Source organism: Artemia franciscana, chromosome 20 (genome assembly GCF_032884065.1).
Source record: "Artemia franciscana chromosome 20, ASM3288406v1, whole genome shotgun sequence".
Lineage (NCBI taxonomy): Eukaryota > Metazoa > Arthropoda > Branchiopoda > Anostraca > Artemiidae > Artemia > Artemia franciscana.
Genome location: NC_088882.1, coordinates 27,907,763 through 27,923,935, shown reverse-complemented (window position 1 = coordinate 27,923,935; position 16,173 = coordinate 27,907,763). Strand labels below are relative to the sequence as shown.

General features: G+C 33.6%; 1 protein-coding gene and 1 long non-coding RNA gene across 3 annotated transcripts in view; both read left to right on the top strand.

Annotated features, from left to right (window-relative positions):
• LOC136040068 (HUWE1-associated protein modifying stress responses-like) overlaps nt 1–16,173 on the top strand; it is a 133,952-nt gene that overhangs the window by 31,977 nt on the left and 85,802 nt on the right. The gene's annotated exons all lie outside the window — the stretch shown is intronic.
• LOC136040323 (uncharacterized) lies at nt 7,889–10,246 on the top strand. The gene is made up of 2 exons (XR_010620687.1): nt 7,889–8,024; nt 9,546–10,246. It is a non-coding gene; the product is annotated as an uncharacterized LOC136040323 (long non-coding RNA).

The window sequence follows — 16,173 nt, the reverse complement described above, 5'->3', positions numbered from 1 at the left end:
CAATAATAAAGAGGCGTAACGGTACCACCATCGAAGTAGATAACCAGTGGGTTGTTCCATATTCCCCATTATTATCAAAAACATTTAATGCACACATAAACGTTGAATACTGTAACTCCGTAAAGGCAATCAAATACATATGTAAATACGTCAACAAAGGCAGTGACATGGCAGTTTTTGGCTTGCAGTCCGAAATCAAAGATTTCGATGAAATCGTAGAATATCAGGCGGGAAGATACATAAGCAGTAATGAAGCTGTTTGGCGAATTCTTTCATTTCCGATACATGAACGTAGTCCAGCTGTTGTTCACTTAGCGGTACATTTACAGAATGGTCAACGTGTTTATTTCACGGAAACCAACGTGCAACAAAGAGTCCTGAATCCACCGGATACAACATTAACAGCTTTTTTTCGCTTTGCAAAAATGATTCTTTTGCAAAAAAACTGCTGTATACTGAAGTGCCTTCGTATTACACGTGGAATACTAAAAATAAAGTATTTGAACGTCGAAAACAGGGTAAGTCAGTCGACGGCCAACCTACCATCTTCAAAGATACCACGATAGGAAGACTCTACACCGTTCACCCCAATCAACATGAATGCTTCTTTCTACGCCTGCTTTTGGTGAATGTACCCGGTCCGACATCCTTTGAGTATTTGAGGACTGTAAATGGTACTATACATGACACTTACCGTAGTGCATGCCAAGCTCTGAATTTATTGGAGAATGACCAACACTGGGATAACTGCATCAATGACGCGTGCGAAACGTCAACCCCAAGTCAAATTCGTGCATTGTTTGGCATCATTTTAACAACTTGCTCTCCATCAGCTCCTACAGAGTTATGGGAAAAATATAAGTCAAAAATGTCCGAAGATATACTTCATCGAAAACAGTTAGAGACGTCAGATATGAATTTTGATTTTACATCAGAAATTTATAACTACACTTTAGTTGTTATAGAAGATTTGTGCGTAAGTATGGCAAACAAACCTCTTCAGGATTTGGGAATGCCTTCACCTAACCGTATCGCTGCTGTTTCGACATGTGTAGAATTGGATCGTGAACAAAGTTACAGTACGAGTGATCTATTGTCGTATGTACAAAATAACATTTCCAAGTTAACGTCGGAACAAAAAGACATTTATGATACGATAATGCATTGTGTCGATAACAACGTTGGAGAAATTTTCTTTTTGGATGCGCCAGGAGGTATTGGTAAAACGTTTCTGATAAAACTGATTCTGGCATCAATTCGATCAAAAAATGATATAGCGTTGGCAATTGCGTCGTCCAGAATAGCCGCAACATTGCTGCCTGGTGGAAGAACTGCTCATTCCGCTTTGAAATTGCCTCTGAACTTGCATTCTACAGAAACTCCCACGTGCAATATTTCCAAATCATCTGGGATGGGTAAAGTATTGCAGCAATGCAAACTTATTATTTGGGATGAGTGCACAATGGCACACAAAAAATCGCTCGAGGCTCTGGATCAATGCTTGAAAGATTTGCGAGGGAAGTTGAAACCCTTTGGCAGCACCTTAATATTGCTTGCGGGAGATTTCAGGCAAACATTACCTATAATACCTAGATCAACTCCTGCAGACGAAATGAATGCTTGCCTGAAAAATTCTAATTTATGGGCACACGTAAAAACATTAAAATTAACTACAAATATGCGTGTCCGATTGCAAAACGATGACTCTGGTCAAACATTTTCAGATCAATTGCTGACAATGGGAAACGGAAAGCTCCCAGTAGACTCAATTTCAGGACGTATACAACTACCTGCTGATTTCTGTAATTTAGTGACGTCCAAAAATGAATTGATTGAAAAAGTATTTCCGAATATTCTAAAAAATTATAAAAATAATAAATGGCTAAGTGAAAGAGCGATTCTCGCACCCAAAAATATAGACGTCCACGAAATCAACAATATTGTTTTGACCAAGATTCGAGACCAGGCAGTCCTTTACAAGTCAGTCGACACAGTTTTGGAACCAAATGAAGCGGTTAATTATCCATCTGAATTTTTAAATTCCATAGATCTTTTAGGGTTTCCACCACACGTGCTACAACTAAAAATAGGCGTACCAATAATACTTTTAAGAAATATAAACCCACCAAAGCTTTGCAATGGCACTCGACTTGCCGTAAAAAAAACAATGGAAAACCTAATAGAGGCCACAATCTTGACAGGGCCTTTTGAGGGTGAGGCTGTTCTTATTCCTCGCATTCCAATGATTCCAACGGATCTGCCTTTTCAATTTAAAAGATTGCAATTCCCAATTCGATTAGCATTTGCAATCACCATTAACAAAGCTCAAGGTCAATCATTAGAAAAATGTGGTATTGATCTTAATACTGATTGTTTTTCCCATGGACAATTGTACGTTGCATGTTCGAGGGTCGGTAAACCTGACAATCTATTTATATGCAGCGACAATTGGACAGCGAAGAATGTTGTATATTCGCAAGTTTTACGCAGTTAATTTGTATTTTGGAACCAAATGAAGCGGTTAATTATCCATCTGAATTTTAAATTCCATAGATCCTTCAGGGTTTCCACCACACGTGCTACAACTAAAAATAGGTGTACCAATAATACTTTTAAGAAATATCAACCCACCAAAGCTTTGCAATGGCACGCGACTTGCCGTAAAAAAAAACAATGGAAAACCTAATAGAGGCTACAATCTTGACAGGGCCTTATGAGGGTGAGGCTGTTCTTATTCCTCGCATTCCCATGATTCCAACGGATCTGCTTTTTCAATTTAAAAGATTGCAATTCCCAATTCGATTAGCATTTGCAACCACCATCAACAAAGCTCAAGGGCAATCATTAGAAAAATGCGGTATAGATCTTAATACAGATTGCTTTACCAATGTACAATTGTATGTTGCATCTTTGAGGGTCGGTAAACCTGACAATCTATTTATACGCACAGACAATGGGACAGCGAAGACTGTTGTATATTCACAAGTTTTACGTAGTTAATTTGTATTGTACCTATCTATCTATCTATCTATATAAAAACGAGTTGTGTGTATGCATGTTTGTTTGTTTGTAAAAAGAGCGTTTGCATATGACGTCATTATTAGTGCATACGGCTTTGTATATGGACAGACAATGGGAAAGCCAAGAATGTTGTATATTCGCAATTTTTACGTAGTTTGAAACACATATATAAATCTATCTATATTCACAGGTGGGACACAGGGACACAACTACAATGGCGCGTAACTAATATGGTGCGTAACGACTTACGCGCGCGGAAAAAATTATAAAAATAATAAATGGCTAACTGAAAGAGCGATTCTCGCACCCAAAAATATAGACGTCCACGAAATCAACAATATTGATTTGACCAAGATTCAAGACCAGGCAGTCCTTTACAAGTCAGTCAACACAGTTTTGGAACCAAATGAAGCGGTTAATTATCCATCTGAATTTTAAAATTCCATAGATCTTTCAGGGTTTCAACCACACTTGCTACAACTAAAAATAGGCGTACCAATAATACTTTTAAGAAATATAAACCCACCAAAGCTTTGCAATGGCACTCGACTTGCCGTAAAAAAAACAATGGAAAACCTAATAGAGGCCACAATCTTGACAGGGCCTTATGAGGGTGAGGCTGTTCTTATTCCTCGCATTCCCATGATTCCAACGGATCTGCTTTTTCAATTTAAAAGATTGCAATTCCCAATTCGATTAGCATTTGCAACCACCATCAACAAAGCTCAAGGGCAATCACTAGAAAAATGCGGTATAGATCTTAATACAGATTGCTTTACCAATGTACAATTGTATGTTGCATCTTTGAGGGTCGGTAAACCTGACAATCTATTTATACGCACAGACAATGGGACAGCGAAGACTGTTGTATATTCACAAGTTTTACGTAGTTAATTTGTATTGTATCTATCTATCTATCTATCTATATAAAAACGAGTTGTGTGTATGCATGTTTGTTTGTTTGTAAAACGAGCGTTTGCATATGATTTACCAACCATGGCATGAATGCCTCTTGAGTTATTCTGTCTATTTAATCAAAAATTTCCTTCTAAATAGTCTATCTTCTGCTTACATACCCCAAGCCTGGTTAATCAGAGTATTCGAGTAATAAATGGCTAAACATGTAGCTATAATTATTGTTGTATTCACCGGGGATCAGTAGCAGATAAATTAGTTTTGCAAACATTTACTTGGTCTGTTTTTAAAAAAGGTGGTTGCCGCTTGTTCCTCTTATTATCCGAGCGTGGCAACGAAAAAGAGAATTTAAGCAACTGAAAACATCTCAATATGCTAATCTCTGTTAGCTAGCATTCGATTTGAAATTACAAGGACTTGCTAAGTTCAGGAAGATTAATTTAAGATAAAGAGATTGTCTAATGAAATGATTTCTCCCTTATCACAAGGTATCGTTTCTTCAGATGTTGGATAATGGTCACCAGAAAAATCATAGAAAATCTCAGTTTTTTAATTTGAATAAACCAAAGATGGAATCAAGGGCCAAAAAATGTTTTAATTTTGATGTCCTTGGTATTTAAAACATGCATTAATTAAAAAAACGTTCTGAAAGTAAATAATTTTTTTTTAATTGCAAGTAAGGAGCGACATTAAAACTGAAAACGAGCAGAAATTATTCCGTATATGAAAAGGGTACGGGTTATGTGGGTACGGGTTAATGGTTCATTGTAAAAGCTCTATTCACTTTCGTATATTGAAATTCTGTCTTTCTCTGTTTCTTTGTATACATAGGTGTAATGATAATAATATGATAATTTATTTATAACCCACAAAATCTGTACAGGAAGGATTAAAATGCAGAGTAAAAAAGAGGTTAATAATGCACGTGAGAAATGCAAAACATACAAACCGAAAAATATTAACTATAGAAAAAAATTTAACAAGACGATCATAAGGAGAAAGTCGATCAAGAGCAGTACTATTACGTAGTAATAATGTAATGATAGTAATAGTGTAATAATGAGATGCATATAGAGAGCATAGATTCTATACATACTATAGATAGCATAGCATACATTCTCTTAAATCTTATGGATATTTTAGCTCAAACTTACCTAGAACCAAACAGAAGTCATTGCAACTTTTTTTTTACCCGATTTGTGTAAAGATTCCACTCTTCTAGCTGTATGAGGTTTTGCCCATGAGTGTATCGTTGAAAAAATTTGTCCAGAAATTTGTTGAAAAAATTCTCGATATAGCTTCTGAGCCGGAGTTATGGAGATCACTAGGGTACCGCAGAAGAGCTGTCCAGCAATCATGAAACAACATGAAATGATTATAAAAGAAATATGAGAGATACATGTTATGGATTGGTCACTGAATCCCTGACGCATGTAATTTATTTCAAGCACCCTGAAAGGGTACAGAAGATAAGGAGTCTAACCCAGCAGAAGACAGAGGCTAAGAAAGCTTTTCAAGGGGAGTGGGTTAGTAGTTAAAACTCTGATTTATTACGCCTTAATCTCTGCACATTAAAAAACTTTCTTTAACTTTTCTAATGGTCCATGGATGGGACTTCAGGATAATCTTCCTTGCAAATAAGAATAGATAAATGAAATACCGCATATAATGTATAATATAATATTGAATATAATAATAACCAACTAATGCACCACAAAAACACCGTAGAGTAAGTATTAGTAAATATTCCATATTAAAAAATAGAATTTTGATACCAATAGTTACATCAAAATAATTGTATTTTTAAGTTGATTCTAAATATATAAGTTTCATCAAGTTTAATTTTACCTATCAAAAGTTACGAGCCTGAGAAAATTCGCCTTATTTTAGAAAATAGGGTGAAACACCCCCTAAAAGTAATAATCTTAACGAAAATATGCCATCAGATTCAGCATATCAGAGAACCCTATTGTGGAAGTTTCAAGCTCCTATCTACAAAAATGTGGAATTTGTATATTTTTTTCCCAGAAGACAGATCACGATGCTTGTTTATTTTTTTATTTTTTTTCCAGGTTTGCTTTTATCGACCCAGTGGTCCTAGAAGGGTCGCGAGAGGGCTCACTCTAACAGAAATTAAAAGTTCTAGTGTCCTTTTTAAGTGACCAAAAAATTGGAGGGCACCTAGGCCCCCTTCCTAGCTCTTTTTTCCCCGAAGTCCCCGGATCATAATTCTGAGATAGCCATTTTATTCAGAATAGTCGAGAAACCTAATAATTATGTCTTTTGGGACGATTTAATCCCTACAGTCCTCAGGGGAGAGGCTGGAAGTTACAAACTTTGACCATTGCTTACATATAATAATGGTTATTGGGAAGTGTACGCACGTTTTAAGGGGGACTTTTCACGTTACGGGGGAGGGGGTTACGTGGGAGGATCTCTCCCTGGAGGAATTTATCCTGATGGAAGAGGATTTCCATGATGGGGCCGCAGGATTTTCTAGCATTATTTATGAAAAAAAAACAATGAAAAAAAAAATCTAAAAAAAGTTTTTTTTCCTGGAAGTAAGGAGCAGCATTACAATCTAAAACAAACAGAAATGATTGCGTATGTAAAGGAGTTCGTCTCCTCCATAATAGCTCAATCTTTACGCTAAAGTATTTTCAACAATTTTCCATTTAGCCAAAAAAAGTTAATATGCAAATTTCGTTTTAATCATTTATGTGCGGTGAGCCAAAATCAAAACATGCATTAATTAAAAAAACGTTCTGAAATTAAATAATTTTTGATCCAAAAATTAGTCTTAATATGAAAGGGGGTGCCCCCCCCTCAATGCCTCGCTCTTTACGCTAAAGTTTTTTATTGTTTTAAAAAGTAGAGTTGTGAGAAAGTCAAACTTCAGCGCAAAGAGCGAGGCGTTGAAGAGGGGACAACCCCTTTCATATAAGGAATAATTTCTGTTCGTTTTCAGTCTTAATGTCGCTCCTTACTTGCAGTTAAAAAAGCTGCTTTTTTTAATTTAATACATACAAAGACGAAAAATATTAACTATAAAAGAATTCAAGAGGACGATTATAAGGAGAAAATGGATCAAGATCAGTACTATTACGTAGTAATAATGTAATAATAGTGTAATAGTACTAATAGTGTAATACTGAAATGCTTACAGATAGCATACACTCTCTTGAATCTTGTAGATTCTTGAACTCAAACTTACCTAGAACAAGACAGAAGTCATTGCAACTTTTTCTTAGGTGATATATGTACAAATTTTGTAGCCTGTCTAGCTGTATGCCCAGAAGTACCAGAAGATTTTTTGCTCAGAAGTGTGCATAGCCCAGTTACTCCAGAGTCAGAGATGTTAGATTCTCGACTAATGCTGCTAGTTTTGACATAGAAATCTATTTTTTTTTCTATATATTTATAAACATCACTATTTGTCTTAAGTCAATAATATGGGGACCAGTCTAGTTTATATCTCCTTCTAAACTAATGCAAATAATTAGTGGTTGACCTCTTCTGGAGGAAACATGCCAAACAAACAGTTATTACTAATTCCAAATATCATGGACAATGTCCTTATAATGTACCCCGCCCCCTCCCTTATGGTTTATATATAGGTCTAAGAAGAAATAATGTATGGACAGAGTACAGCATAAAAATCTAACCATAGTTTTATATTATATTAGCATCTTTCGTTTAGACGTGGTCAACCAATACTTTTTATCATTTGATGATTTCTTGCACATTTTCTCAAATACGCTCTCGAAATAAATCTATTGTACATATATCCAGTACACGTATATCAGAAAATCTAAAAATCTCACCGCAACTTAGCTATGAACAAATTTAGTATATCATTCTGACTCTTCAATTTCTCAAGTTCGGCGTGCAACGAATGAGAATATTTCTCTTCAGATTCATACGAGTGAGTAACACTGAGGGAATGAATGCTCATACTGAAAGTGTGAATAGATGGGATTTTATTGATTTTCTCACGAGAAAATAATGGCTGCTCATAAAATGAACAACTTGTGGATTTTTCAAAGACATAACATAAACGTGAGTTCGTTGGGCTGCAACACAGAAAGGTACTTCTAATATAAATTGTAAAAAAAAAGGTAACAAACGTAATGTCCGTGGGAAACCTGACTAAGGATAATCTGACCAATTTACGGAAATCCTGGATCCTTATTGTTTTCCTGCCAGAGCCAAAAATCTGAATTGACCGAAAAAGTCCGCCAAGGTGGAAATACTGCTGTAAATGGACACATTTTGGCAGTAAAATAATTTTAATGTTCGTGTGTCTTTTGTTTAAGTCCAAATCAAGGTTGAAAAAAACCCTTGTGTGCATCTGCATTTTTTCTTATTCTCCAGAAAGACACAATCATAATAAAACGCACTTGGGCGTTTTAAACTATGAAATGTAAACTATATCCTATTTGAGAAATGATAAAAAAAAGAACAAAGTGAAAAAATTATAGAAATGGTATAAAATACACTAGATAAAAAGTGTAATCTATTTTCTACTCTCTGTTCTGTTTTTTTAATTTCGAATGTCTTACTTTCTTAACTACCTTGCTTTTTTGTGTTTCCTTTTTCCAGAGTTCGGAGTATGTCGCTGTCCTATCACAATTTAAGTTCCACTATGCTTTGGGTATTCCTGTTGATGTGCTTGATGGAGAGAGTTCTTCGTAAAAATATTTCTTGTAAAATAAAAGCTGTGGGATCTAATAAAACATAAAAAAATTAAATGACTGCTTCTGCATAGGCAGGAGGTTTATATGTATTTTAAAAACACTTGTCATCCATATGAAATATTTTGTCCATACTAGCGAGAAGATGAAACCAGTAACCGAGGACATTCAGTTTATATTCGCTGGAGAGGAGAGGTGTGTAGGACCCTGGATTCCTATGTGGAATTCGGTTCGTGTTAAAATTTGCTGAACAAATTATCATATTCTGCTGGCAAAAAAGTTTTCTTTAATTTCAATTAATAATTATCTGTCTAGTTTCAGGGTCTCCGGTCTCTGGTTGTCATAGGCACAATCTTTAGCAATCTATTATCCATCATCCTTAAAATATTGCCTAGCGATTTTGACAATTCTTTCATTTTGCTTTATAAAGCGAGATCAAACCACCATTTTCGTACACCTTACTGTTTGGCATCTAAAAACTAGTAAAAACAAGTACCTATAGCTATCCTTGGAAAAATTCTTTTAAAAGATATTTGATAAATCTAAATTATTTAAAACGAGTTATATTCTGCTGGCAAATAGGAAGTCTTCAATTTTAATTAATAATTATCAGTCTAGCTTCAGGGTCTCCAGTCTCTGGTCGTCATAGGCACAATCTTTGGCAATCTATCATCCATCTTCCTTAAAATATTGCCTAGCGATTTTGATAATTCTTTCAATTTGCTTTATAAAGCGGGGTCAAACCACCCTTTTCGTACACCTTACTCTTTGGCATCTAAAAACTAGTAAAAACAAGTACCTATAGCTATCCTTGGAAAATTCCTTTGAGATATTTAATAAATTGAAAATTATTTAAAACAAATTATTAATGCCAAGTAGGAAGTCTTCAATTTCAATTAATTATTCTCTGCCTAGTTTCAGGGTCTCCAGTCTCTGGTCGTCGTAAAACGCCACCCATAAGTTCTGATCTGGTGTCTTTTATGGCAATGGAATTTCAGCGAAACGGAAAACGTCCTGGTAGCACATCTCCAAAAAGTGATAATACGATGGATTGCAGCCCTACACATAAAATACAACGTTTTTATTGAATATGAGCTATTCGCTTTTTTGTTCTGATCGTATTTTGCGTTAGACGTTGTATAACCGCGCGGAGTGAGTGATTACTACTTTCATTATATAATGCTATCTTTAATAATTTCTCTTGCTGTTGAATCTTTGAGTAAAATTGAATTGTTTCTTAACAATTCAATTAATGGGTTTCATCAGCATCAGTAAAAGTCTTTCTAAAATTATTGTTCCATTAATTGACCGTAAGGCTAAAATTTTGTATCGATGTCCCAAATACAATTTTATAGTTAAAATATAATCAGTATTACTGAAATGTACCCAAATGATATCGAAAATTAAGTTTTCTATTGGAAATGAGAATATCAAATTATTAATTTTACTTTTTGTTAAATTCAAAGGTAAATATGGAGTTTGTTAGAATACTGCATAACTTGATTGTTTTTACTTGTGCAATACTGTGATTTTAAGGAAAAAATGATGAAGAACTTGAAAGAACCTGGAATTTTATATATGTTTTATTTTGTGCAAAATAAATATATCAGCAGTAATACCAATTTGTTTTTCTTTTTTTTAAGTTAAGTCGGTGCGTTGAGATATGACACTGATAGCCAGATTATTTTTAAACAAAGGTATGTTTGAATTTATATTCAACAGTTATATGAAAAAATCCTTTTGTAACGTAAAAGTCTATTTATGAAGTCAAAAATTAAAAGATTAGTTAAGATAAATAGCTACTCAGTTCTTTGTTCCAGCCCGGGCCGTACACAGGACTTGTTTTTTTGGGAGTGGAGGTGGGGAGGGGGTACAAAAAACTTTAAAAAAGGAAAAAAATTGTGCATATTCATTTTTGTTACGTTTTTACGAATCGAACAAACATTTCGGTGGGAGGGGGATTCGAAATAAATGGCAGTTCAAAACCAATTCAAAATCAATGACTTGTAATAAAAACTTGCGTTGTTTATGGCCTCTTTGTAGGTTTGTACTGAGTTTAGCGCCACATTTTGTTGGCGTCGAAGATTGGGATGGCGTTGTCCTTCTAGTGTTATATTTCGGTCTTCTTAATTTTCATTTTTTATACGCACTTGTCTTTGCTCTTCATTTTCAATTTTGACACGTTTTGATTCTCGTTGTCGCTTATGTTCTAACCACTTTTTCTTTTTTCTTCATTTTGAATTTAGTTGTCTCTATTTGTCTTGTATTATTTGATGTTCCAGGTTGTTTATTTTCACCCTTGGTGAATTTAATTTGTTCAGACCTGTTTCTTGGTCTGTCTCATCATGCTCGATAGTTCAGGTGATTGTAGTTCCATAGAATCATCATTTGTAACAATTGAAAATGTTGATTGTTTTAGTCTTCCTACAAGCATTATGTTGCTGGTTGTGTTTAAAACTGTAAGCTTACTAGTATTTATTCTGTCGTATTTCTCTTTATGCTATAAGGAATTTAACCTGATAGAAAATGAAACTTCTTTTTAAAAAATTCGGATATTTCTCTAATTTGAATTAAAATCATAACTTTTGATGAAACACCATAAATATTTTCCAATTTGCAAAATGGCTTTAGAGATTTGGAACTGAAAACTAAGATAAAATATCGATAATACTATATATATATATATATATATATATATATATATATATATATATATATATATATATATGTTTGTAAATTTGTTCACTAATAAAAAAATTTATGTACAAAACTCTGTGTTCTTTAAATTTGTTCTTCCATGTTTAGGTTTTTAGACTTTCGGTTACTATTGATCCGCGTATCTCTTTAGTTACAATTAAATAAAAAAAACTAGTTTTTTCTAACTGAAAGTAAGGAGCGACATTAAAATGTAAAATAAACATAATTTTTAAAACTTAAAACGTAAAGCGAACATAAATTACTCCGTATATGAAATGGGTTGTCCCCTCCGCAATCCCTCGCTCTTTACGCTAAACTTTTTAATTGTTTTAAAAAGTAGAACTGTGGCAAAGGGTCAAACTTTAGCGTAAAGAGCGTTGGACTGCGGTGGGGACAACCCATTTCATATACGGAGTAATTTCTGTGCGCTTTAAGTTTTAATGTCGCTCTTTACTTTCAGTTAAAAAACTAGTTTTTTTATTTAATTTCTGATCGTTTTTGAATTAATGCATGTTTGATTTTGGCTCTCCCCACATAAATTATTAAAATAAAATTTGTATAATATTTTTTTTTTTGCCTAATGGCTTTCTCTTAGACTTGATCAGACGATTTTAAGAAATAAGGGGTAGGGAAGGAGCCCTGTTGCCCTCCAATTTTTAACAAACGTCTTTATTAGTAAAAAATATACGTAACTTAAGAATTAACTTACGTATCAAACTTTTATATTCTTATATTTTTATTATGTATATGAAGGGCTTCGTCTTTTCGTTAATACCTTGCTGTTTACGCTAAATCTTAAGTTTTGTCCCAATTATTTAAGAATAACCCCTGAATCAGAAAGGCCGTAGAATAAACAGTTTAAGTTACTAAAAATACTTTAGCATAAAGAGCGAGGTATTTATCTTCTCCTAAATACCTCGCTCTTTATGGTAAAGCATTTTTAGAACCCCTCATATGCGCAATAATCTGTGTTCGTTTTAAGTTTTAATGGTACTCCTTACTTTCAACTGAAAAAAAAACAACTTTTTCTTGTTTATTATTTCATTGTTTTTTTATTTATAGTAATGCTAGAAAATCCCGCGCCCTTTTTATTAAATTTCTCTTCTACCATGACATATTCTTCCAAGTAAAGATCCTCTCACATAGCCCCCTCCCCTCAAGCCCACCCCCAAACAAAAAAAAACGTCTGTACGCTTCCCAATAACCATTACTGTATGTAAACACTGGTCAAAGTTTGTAACTTGCAGCCCCTCCTCCAGGGACTGTGGGGGAGTAAGTCATCCCCAAAGACATAGTTCTTATGGTTTTCGACTATACGGAACAAAATGGCTATCTCAAAATTTTGATCCGTTGACTTTGGGAAAAAATGAGCGTGGGAGGGGAACTAGGTGCCCTCCAATTTTTTGGTCACTTAAAAAGGGCACTAAAACTTAATTTCTGTTAGAATTAAATAAAAAAAACTAATTTTTTTAGCTGAAAGTAAGGAGCGACATTAAAACTTAAAACGAACAGAAATTACTCCGTATATGAAATGGGTTGTCCCCTCCACAATCCCTCGCTCTTTACGCTAAAGCTTTTAATTGTTTTAAAAAGTAGAATTGTGGCAAAAAGTCAAACTTAAAAATACTTTAGCAATACGCTGAATCTGATGGTGTCATTTTCGTTAAGATCCTACGACTTTTAGGGGGTGTTTCCCCCTATTTTCATAAATAAGGCAAATTTTCTCAGGCTCGTAACTTTTGATGGGTAGGACTAAACTTGATGAAACTTATATATTTAAAATCAGCATTAAAATGCGATTCTTTTGATGTAGCTATTGATATCAAAATTCAATTCTTTAGAGTTTTGGTTACTATTGAGCCGGGTCGCTCCTTACTACAGTTCGTTACCACGAACTGTTTGATAAGCCCTCTTGTGACATTCTAGGACCAGTTGGTTGATACGATGACTCCTGGGAAAAAAAGCAAAAAAAAAAAATTAACACGCACCCGTGATCTGTCTTCTGGCAAAAAATACGAAATTCCACATTTTTGTAGATAGGAGCTTGAAATTTTTGCTATAGGGTTCTCTGATACGCTGAATGCGATGGTGTGATTTTTAGGGGGTGTTTTCCCCTATTTTCCAAAATGAGACAAATTTTCTCCGGCTCATAACTTTTGATGACAAAGACTAAAGACTTGATGAAACTTATATATTTAAAATCAGCATGAAAATCCGATTCTTTTGATGTATCTTTTATCATCCAAATTCCGTTTTTTAGAGTTTCGTTTACTATTGAGCCGGGTCGCTCCTTATTACAGTTCTTTACCACGAACTGTTTGATTAGTTACCTGGATATCCTGGGCTATCGCCAAGATGTTGCAGATACACTATTTTGAATGCCTGGACTTTTGCCCATAGCGTAAAATATTAAATCAGCATTGAATGAAAGAATTACGAAGAATGATTTCAAGTATACAGATCAGATCGAGAATAAGAAATATCTACCTGTAAAACTACAAACTCTCTCTCTCTTTGTCTCTCTCTCTCTCTCTCTCTCTCTTTCTCTCTCTCTCTCTCTCTCTCTCTCTCTCTCTCTCTCTCTCTCTCTCTCTTTCTTTCTCTTTTTCAACCAGGACTGATAAATAAAGTGAGATTAAACGAGGCAACTCATTGAAATGAAAGAAGAATAATTGAAAACACGTTTTTGGGTCTAATTTTGCTTATTTATATTCTATAAATTTTATATTTAACCACATTGTTTTAATTCATCAGCAGTTTTGCTATCTATATTCAGAATGTGACAAAAGATACGAGGATTTATTATTAGTTGAAACAATGTGGCATCCTTTCGTAGAGGACGGGGAGGGGCAGTTGCCTCCTTCAATCATTTGAAGAAAAAATATCATATAGCTCCTGTTCCTTGACTATACGGATAATGACCCCTCTGTCCCCCCTCCGCAATACAAAGTGTTACTAAAGTGATGAGCGGATGTAAAGGCAGTGATCTAACATTTTTATTACTTCCGCAGCACACCACTCCCGATTCAGTGACCAATATGGAAAAGGTATACTGGGTAAATGACTTTTATTCTGATCGTTAATCGAAAATGGATTTAGAGATTCGGAACTAAGAACTAAGTTAAACTATTTGTTTCTTTTATTTTAATTTATTTTAGAAAAAGATACGTTTAAGTTCAATTCAAAATTATGTTGGTACAAGACGTAATTGTAATACTGATGTACATAAAAATGACATCATTCAAATAAATATTTTTGTCCAAAATGGGTGCTTTAACGAGTTTTCTCAAACTTCTGACCTATATAGATCTTTTTTAGGCGAGAAAATATCAGGATAACAATTTTCTTCAAAAAAGAAAAAAGAGAAAACTTTTTTCTCAAAAAGAGAAAAGATAAATATATCTGTATATATAAAAATACAGTGTCTGTCACTAAGTATGACGTCAATATATAAAAAAAAACTAACTAAAAAAGACTTAAAAGAATTAAAAACTATCTTCTATAAAAAAAACTGAAAAAGAGAAAAAACTATAAGAAAACTAAATAAAGGAAAAAACTAAAAAAAAAACAAAAAAAAGAAAACAACTAAAAAATTAAAAAAATAAAAGAAAAGAAGAAATTAAAAAAAAGAAAAAACAAAAAAAGAAAAAAAGAAAAAAGCTAAAAATAAGGCAAAACAAAAAAATAGGAAAAAGGAAAAACTAAAAAAGAAAAAACTAAAAAAAAAGAAAACTAAAAAGACAAAAACTAAGAAAAAGAAAAAAAACGAAAAAAAAGAAAGACTAAAAGAAAAAAAGAAAAAATAAATAAATAAAAAAGAAAAATTAAAAAAAGGCAAAAAACTACAAAAAAAGAAAAACTAAAAATAAACTAAAATAAAGAAGAAACTAAAAAAGAAAAAACCCAAAGACTAAAAAAGAAAAAAACTAAAAAAAGGAAAAGCTAAAAAAAAATAATAAAATAAAGGAAAACCTAAAAAGGAAAAAAACTAAAAAAAAGAACAACTAAAATAAAAGACAAAAAGTTTATTAGTGAACAAAATCACAAACATTTTAAAGGTAATTTACTCTTAGGGCACTTAAAGTTATATCATACAGGCAAGAAGGAGTATTTTCAACGGGAAAATCATTCAATCGAAAATTGTCTATATAAATGATAAGAAATTCACTGTAAGTATATACACGGCATCGAAAAGAAAAATATAGTAGTGCATGAGAACCACAGCTTTTGGTTGATAGATCTTGTGCTCGGTTCCAATTTTAAATAAAAGATTTTCCACTTTGCTCAAGAAAGGTTTTGGTGTTAGGATGTGTAAAATGTATACGGTAGGCTATGAGGATCGACAAAATTCAATATGTTTCGCTGTTTGAAAGATGCATAGCCAGTGTCCTGTGTTTACAGTGTATGGACCACTATCAAGAATGAAAAGGGTACTGTAACACTTTGAACATGGTCGAGGAAATCCGAGAGTATGCAAAAGGAATTGTATTTGGACATGTAGAGATCCAAATTGAATATATATTGATAATTTGATTTGTGTTCATGGTGTCAAGTCTAATAGAGCACTACCATTTGGAGTAATTTCCCAATATGTTTCAAATTGATTTAGCGAGATTAATAGTATACTCTCCCCCAACGGTTCGGTAAAGGTATACTTTAAACACAATGTGCCTGTTATGAAAGTACTCATATATTGACTACCAGACAAATCTAATATAATGATATCATGTGTTTTTACAAACATTTCTTCGGTTAAGGCATTTTCAAATAGTTGTGAATCACGATCTAGGGATTACATTTTCAACTCATATAGGGGTCCTGTAGGATTTATCAAAGGATAAGTTGT